At 33.5% G+C, this 7,500-nt stretch overlaps 2 non-coding genes across 2 annotated transcripts; both read right to left on the bottom strand.

Annotated features, from left to right (window-relative positions):
* Window positions 1-2,870: 2,870 nt before the first annotated feature.
* On the bottom strand, window positions 2,871-6,825 carry LOC122322663. Its single transcript, XR_006246761.1, has one exon. It is a non-coding gene; the product is annotated as a large subunit ribosomal RNA (ribosomal RNA).
* Window positions 6,826-7,205: 380 nt separating this feature from the next.
* On the bottom strand, window positions 7,206-7,384 carry LOC122322652. The gene has a single exon (XR_006246750.1). It is a non-coding gene; the product is annotated as a 5.8S ribosomal RNA (ribosomal RNA).
* Between the last annotated feature and the right edge of the window lie 116 nt (window positions 7,385-7,500).

Here is a 7,500-nt window from a genome sequence, read left to right as displayed (position 1 = left end):
TTGTTTGTTATAAGAGAGAAATTAACGATAAAAGGAAACCTATTATAATATATTGTGGAAATAAAGATTTTAATACAATATTTCCAACAACATACCTTGGCAAATTCCGCAATTATCTTTTTTTATCGCAGCCAAGCAATTATTATTAATAACGAACGAACATACTCAAACACAAACATGAGCGTATAACATAATCTTTAATAAATTATATGAAATCTTCATATAATAGATGAGCACACACCACTCACCATGTAAAGGTTTTTGAACACCATCTCTTTAAGCATGATACTTTTTTTCAAATGCTACCACCCAACATTAATTCTTCATGTATTAAATTAAATATAATACAAGATTAACTTCATTATTTCATAATTTGCCCAATAAATTATCCATGCCGGCAAGACAATACTCCACAGTCATATTATTTTGTTACTTTTACTCTTTCTCATATGACTTGCCTTGCGCGACACCACTCCATATAAAGGTTTTTGAACACCATCTCTTTAAGCATGATACTTTTTTCAAATGCTACCACCCAACATTAATTCTTCATGTATTAAATTAAATATAATACAAGATTAACTTCATTATTTCATAATTTGCCCAATAAATTATCCATGCCGGCAAGACAATACTCCACAGTCATATTATTTTGTTACTTTTACTTTTTCTCATATGACTTGCCTTGCGCGACACCACTCCATATATAGGTTTTTGAACACCATCTCTTTAAGCATGATACTTTTTTTCAAATGCTACCACCCAACATTAATTCTTCATGTATTAAATTAAATATAATACAAGATTAACTTCATTATTTCATAATTTGCCCAGTAAATTATCCATGCCGGCAAGACAATACTCCACAGTCATATTATTTTGTTACTTTTACTCTTTCTCATATGACTTGCCTTGCGCGACACCACTCCATATATAGGTTTTTGAACACCATCTCTTTAAGCATGATACTTTTTTCAAATGCTACCACCCAACATTAATTCTTCATGTATTAAATTAAATATAATACAAGATTAACTTCATTTTTTCATAATTTGCCCAATAAATTATCCATGCCGGCAAGACAATACTCCACAGTCATATTATTTTGTTACTTTTACTTTTTCTCATATGACTTGCCTTGCGCGACACCACTCCATATATAGGTTTTTGAACACCATCTCTTTAAGCATGATACTTTTTTCAAATGCTACCACCCAACATTAATTCTTCATGTATTAAATAAAATATAATACAAGATTAACTTCATTTTTTCATAATTTGCCCAATAAATTATCCATGCCGGCAAGACAATACTCCACAGTCATATTATTTTGTTACTTTTACTTTTTCTCATATGACTTGCCTTGCGCGACACCACTCCATATATAGGTTTTTGAACACCATTTCCTTAAGAATGATACTTTTTTTCAAATGCAACCACTCACTATTAATTCTTCATGTATTAATTTAAATATAACACACGAATAACTTAAATATTTAATAATTTGAACTATAATTGACGGCTGCCGGCAAGACAATACTCCACAATCATGTGATTTCCATATATAATTTTGTCTATAGCAAACATTTTTTATTGTAGTAGAGTTGTTCCATACGTTATTACCCAACATTTATTTTACATGTTAAATTCTATTATATCACATTGTTTGTGTCATATGTTATTATCTAACATGTAATTTATATGTTTCATGATATTATTTGACATTTTGTATTGGAAAACACTGAATTGAATTTCATAACATTTCATAATTTGCCCAATAAATGACCCATGCCGGCAAGACAATACTCCACAGTCATATTATTTTGTTACTTTTACTTTTTCTCATATGACTTGCCTTGCGCGACACCACTCCATATATAGGTTTTTGAACACCATTTCCTTAAGAATGATACTTTTTTCAAATGCAACCACTCACTATTAATTCTTCATGTATTAATTTAAATATAACACACGAATAACTTAAATATTTAATAATTTGAACTATAATTGACGGCTGCCGGCAAGACAATACTCCACAATCATGTGATTTCCATATATAATTTTGTCTATAGCAAACATTTTTTATTGTAGTAGAGTTGTTCCATACGTTATTACCCAACATTTATTTTACATGTTAAATTCTATTATATCACATTGTTTGTGTCATATGTTATTATCTAACATGTAATTTATATGTTTCATGATATTATTTGACATTTTGTATTGGAAAACACTGAATTGAATTTCATAACAATTCCAAGTCTCATGAGTGTAAATTTTATTAATCGGTTTATTATTATTATGCAATATCAAATAAAATATAAACTTCTATTTCACACTAAATATAACATTTATGTTTAAGAGTGTAAATTTTTCATTCGCATATTACTGTTCTCCATTGATTGAATTATAATATATTTTTAATATGATTTCATATATTTATTTTTTTGTGTTTTCTATTGCCTTTCGCAGTTATCATATATATATATATATATATATATATATATATATATATATATACTCATATATATAATAAAATGTGTGTTCTTCTTTCTCTGTTTTGTTTAAAACAATTTAATTTCTTTATTCCTTTCAATAACAATTCAATTATTCTGAAAAGAATGTTATTTATAAAATAACATAAATTTTGTATTGCATCATCAAAAAGCTTTTTGTATATAACATTTTCTTAAGGTCCGGTCCACACATTATCAACTTACAAAGAAATATATAAAATATCATAAGTAAATTAACAAATATGGCACCTTTAAACAACTCATACAATATATATATATATATATGTTTTAGTTGGTGTTTAACAACCATAACACACATATTATATTTTATATTTGTTGTTTTATTAACATTTTCGAATCATCAAGCAAAGGATAAGCTTCAGTGGATCGCAGTATGGCAGCTGCTCAACCACTTACAACACCTTGCCTGTTACAAAAGTCGTTTACAATTGATTCTAGGCTTTGTCATTGTATTAAATAATGTTTAAATATGTAACTAGCACGGCATCAGGTGATCATAGATCCTCCCAATTTACTATGTTACAAATAACATTGGCATCACATCCATTGTCGTTTATAAAATAAATTATAAACTTTTAATGGTTTAGAAGCCATACAATGCAAATTGCCCCTTATTTATCATTGCAGTCCAGCACGGATACGACCTTAGAGGCGTTCAGGCATAATCCAACGGACGTAGCGTCATACCACTGTTCGCTCGAACAAGTATTGTGCCATTGGTCCGTACCTGCGGTTCCTCTCGTACTACGCAGGAATGCTGTCGCAACAACGTTTTGTCATTAGTAGGGTAAAACTAACCTGTCTCACGACGGTCTAAACCCAGCTCACGTTCCCTTGCATGGGTGAACAATCCAACGCTTGGTGAATTTTGCTTCACAATGATAGGAAGAGCCGACATCGAAGGATCAAAAAGCGACGTCGCTATGAACGCTTGGCCGCCACAAGCCAGTTATCCCTATGGTAACTTTTCTGACACCTCTTGTTAAAAACTCTTTAAACCAAAAGGATCGATAGGCCGAGCTTTTGCTGTCCCTGTGTGTACTGAACACCGAGATCAAGTCAGCATTTGCCCTTTTGCTCTATGTGTGGTTTCTGTCCGCACTGAGCTGGCCTTGGGACACCTCCGTTATTATTTGAGAGATGTACCGCCCCAGTCAAACTCCCTACCTGGCAATGTCCTTGAATTGGATCATACCTGAGTAATTGGAGTTATACCAAATTTTTAAATCAAAATACATAAATGCATTTTCTTATTAAAGAATTTGTTTGCGATTATATAACAAACTCGTGATACTTTGATCAAGAAGCTTGCATCAAAACCCAATACCATAAGATATAATAAATACATCCGTATAATGGCTAGGAAATGATACACGTTCCATTTAATCAAGTAAGTAAGGAAACAATAAGAGTAGTGGTATTTCATTGTCGATACCAAACCGAAGTCTAATATCTCCCACTTATTCTACACCTCTTATGTCTCCTTACACTGCCAGATTAGAGTCAAGCTCAAAAGGGTCTTCTTTCCCCGCTAATTATTCCAAGCCCGTTCCCTTGGCTGTGGTTTCGCTAGATAGTAGATAGGGACAGTAGGAATCTCGTTAATCCATTCATGCGCGTCACTAATTAGATGACGAGGCATTTGGCTACCTTAAGAGAGTCATAGTTACTCCCGCCGTTGACCCGCGCTTACTTGAATTTCTTCACTTTGACATTCAGAGCACTGGGCAGAAATCACATTGTGTCAACACCCGCTAGGGCCATCACAATGCTTTGTTTTAATTAGACAGTCGGATTCCCCAAGTCCGTGCCAGTTCTGAATTGATTGTTAATTGATAATCGTTATAATTTAAAAGAACTAATCAGTTGCCCAATTAGTATTCTTAAAAATTTTAGCAAGAAAGTTCCACAATTGGCTACGTAACTAAACTATCCGGGGAACAAGAATCTACCATAAATGATAGAAACCCTATTTACCCAGAACGAGCACATAAACCATGTTATTGTTTCCCAATCAAGCCCGACTATCTCAATCTTCAGAGCCAATCCTTATCCCGAAGTTACGGATCTAATTTGCCGACTTCCCTTACCTACATTATTCTATCGACTAGAGACTCTTCACCTTGGAGACCAGCTGCGGATATTGGTACGGCCTGTTGAGAAGTTTGCGTATCCCCACCATAAATTTTCAAGGTCCGAGGAGAAAATATCGACACAACAGTATATGTCATGCTCTTCTAGCCCATCTACCATATCTCTCTGCGAAAGACTTCCATGGTAGTACGGCTATAAAACAGAAAAGAAAACTCTTCCGATACCTCTCGACGGCTTCTTTATGGTCGTTCCTGTTGCCAGGATGAGCACGAGGCCCATATTTAATAACAAACGGATACTCAACAGGTTACGGAATTGGAACCGTATTCCCTTTCGTTCAAAATTATTCAAGTGTATAAAAATCGGTATGATGCAAAATATATTTTGATTTTTCTATACTTGAAAATTTTCGGCTTTCGCCTTGAACTTAGGACCGACTAACTCGTGATCAACCACTGTTCACACGAAACCCTTCTCCACTTCAGTCCTCCAAGGTCTCATTCGATTATTTGCTACTACCACCAAGATCTGTACCAATGGCGGCTCCATGCAGGCTTACGCCAAACACTTCTATGCACACCATTGTACCTTCCTACTCACTAAAGTTTCAAAATTTATATTACAAGTAACATAAATCATCTACTTTAGCGGTAATGTATAGGTATACAACTTAAGCGCCATCCATTTTAAGGGCTAGTTGCTTCGGCAGGTGAGTTGTTACACACTCCTTAGCGGATTTCGACTTCCATGATCACCGTCCTGCTGTTTTAAGCAACCAACGCCTTTCATGGTTTCTGTATGAGTTGTTAATTTGGGCACCGTAACATTACGTTTGGTTCATCCCACAGCGCCAGTTCTGCTTACCAAAAGTGGCCCACTGGGCACATTATATCATAACCTTAAACTTCATATCAAGAAAGTTAAGGTTCTTACCCATTTAAAGTTTGAGAATAGGTTAAGATCGTTTCGACCCTAAGGCCTCTAATCATTCGCTTTACCAGATAAGATTATTTTATACAACAGTTAAATGCACCAGCTATCCTGAGGGAAACTTCGGAAGGAACCAGCTACTAGATGGTTCGATTGGTCTTTCGCCCCTATACTCAATTCTGACAATCGATTTGCACGTCAGAACTGTTTCGGTCTTCCATCAGGGTTTCCCTGACTTCAACCTGATCAAGTATAGTTCACCATCTTTCGGGTCACAGCATATATGCTCAAGGTACGTTCCAGTTAGAGGTATAAATAATATAAATATCATTATACATAACTATATAGAGCGCCCCGGGATTGTGTTAATTAACTATAAATAGCTAAAAACTAATCCCATTAATAGTCAAGTTAATTACGCTATTAGGTTTATATCCCAATAACTTGCACATATGTTAGACTCCTTGGTCCGTGTCTCAAGACGGGTCCCGAAGGTATCCTGAATCTTTCGCATTGTTAATCATACAAGTGCATATAATAAACACAAAAATCATTGAAAATTATGCCATTATATAATTCCGAAAAATTAACGCACTGTATTCATATAAATCTATCAGCACTTTATCAAATTTATGACATTTATATCATGTTATAATGCAAGCACTATAATTGAAATAATCAATAATTCACAATTTTTTGATAAATTAATTATGTTAATAGATTACAATGTCCTTATATGGAAAAAATGCACACTATTATTATAATATTAATTAAATATTACAATTCTAATGATGAATTTTCCATAACGGATATTCAGGTTCATCGGGCTTAACCTCTAAGCAGTTTCACGTACTATTTAACTCTCTATTCAGAGTTCTTTTCAACTTTCCCTCACGGTACTTGTTTACTATCGGTCTCATGGTTATATTTAGTTTTAGATGGAGTTTACCACCCACTTAGTGCTGCACTATCAAGCAACACGACTCTTTGGAAACATCATCTAGTAATCATTAACGTTATACGGGCCTGGCACCCTCTATGGGTAAATGGCCTCATTTAAGAAGGACTTAAATCGTTAATTTCTCATACTAGAATATTGATGTTCCTTACACTGCATCTCACATTTGCCATATAGACAAAGTGACTTAGTGCTGAACTGATTTCTTTTCGCTCGCCGCTACTAAGAAAATCCTTGTTAGTTTCTTTTCCTCCCCTAATTAATATGCTTAAATTCAGGGGGTAGTCCCATATGAGTTGAGGTTGTATAAAACAATTTTTATTGAATACTATGATATAATATTCAATATTATGAATACACTAATTCTTGAAGAATAATAATATTTACAACAGTTTTCTTATCGCATCAATAATAATCGAGACAATTCTAGATGAAAAAAAACTTTCATTTCATTTTTATGCTAGACATTTCTCGATATTATTTGAATTTGAAAAAGAAAATATATATCTTCAGTTTTCTCATACAAATTATACACAATGAGAGTTGGTATGTATATCCATATATAAATTAATATTATGAATATTTCGTGTGTGCACTAATAAAGTGCACACATTATTTATCCAATAATATACCATATGCTCAAATATTAAAAAACATTTAAAGCAACTTATTTAGCATAGTCTTACAACCCTCAACCATATGTAGTCCAAGCAGCACTATAAAATTAATTAAAGTACATAACAGCATGGACTGCGATATGCGTTCAAAATGTCGATGTTCATGTGTCCTGCAGTTCACACGATGACGCACAGTTTGCTGCGTTCTTCATCGACCCATGAGCCGAGTGATCCACCGCTTAGAGTGATACAATTTTTTTTTGTTTATTTCATTGTCAAAAATATATTTATTGAAAGAAATTAAAAATACACCATTTTACTGGCATATATCAATTCCTTCAATAAAATTGATTTACCTAAAAA

Source organism: Drosophila grimshawi, unplaced genomic scaffold (assembly GCF_018153295.1).
Source record: "Drosophila grimshawi isolate 15287-2541.00 unplaced genomic scaffold, ASM1815329v1 contig_528, whole genome shotgun sequence".
Classification (NCBI taxonomy): Eukaryota; Metazoa; Arthropoda; class Insecta; order Diptera; family Drosophilidae; genus Drosophila; species Drosophila grimshawi.
The sequence above is the reverse complement of the archived record's forward strand: the minus strand, read 5'-3'. Positions and strand labels throughout refer to the sequence as shown.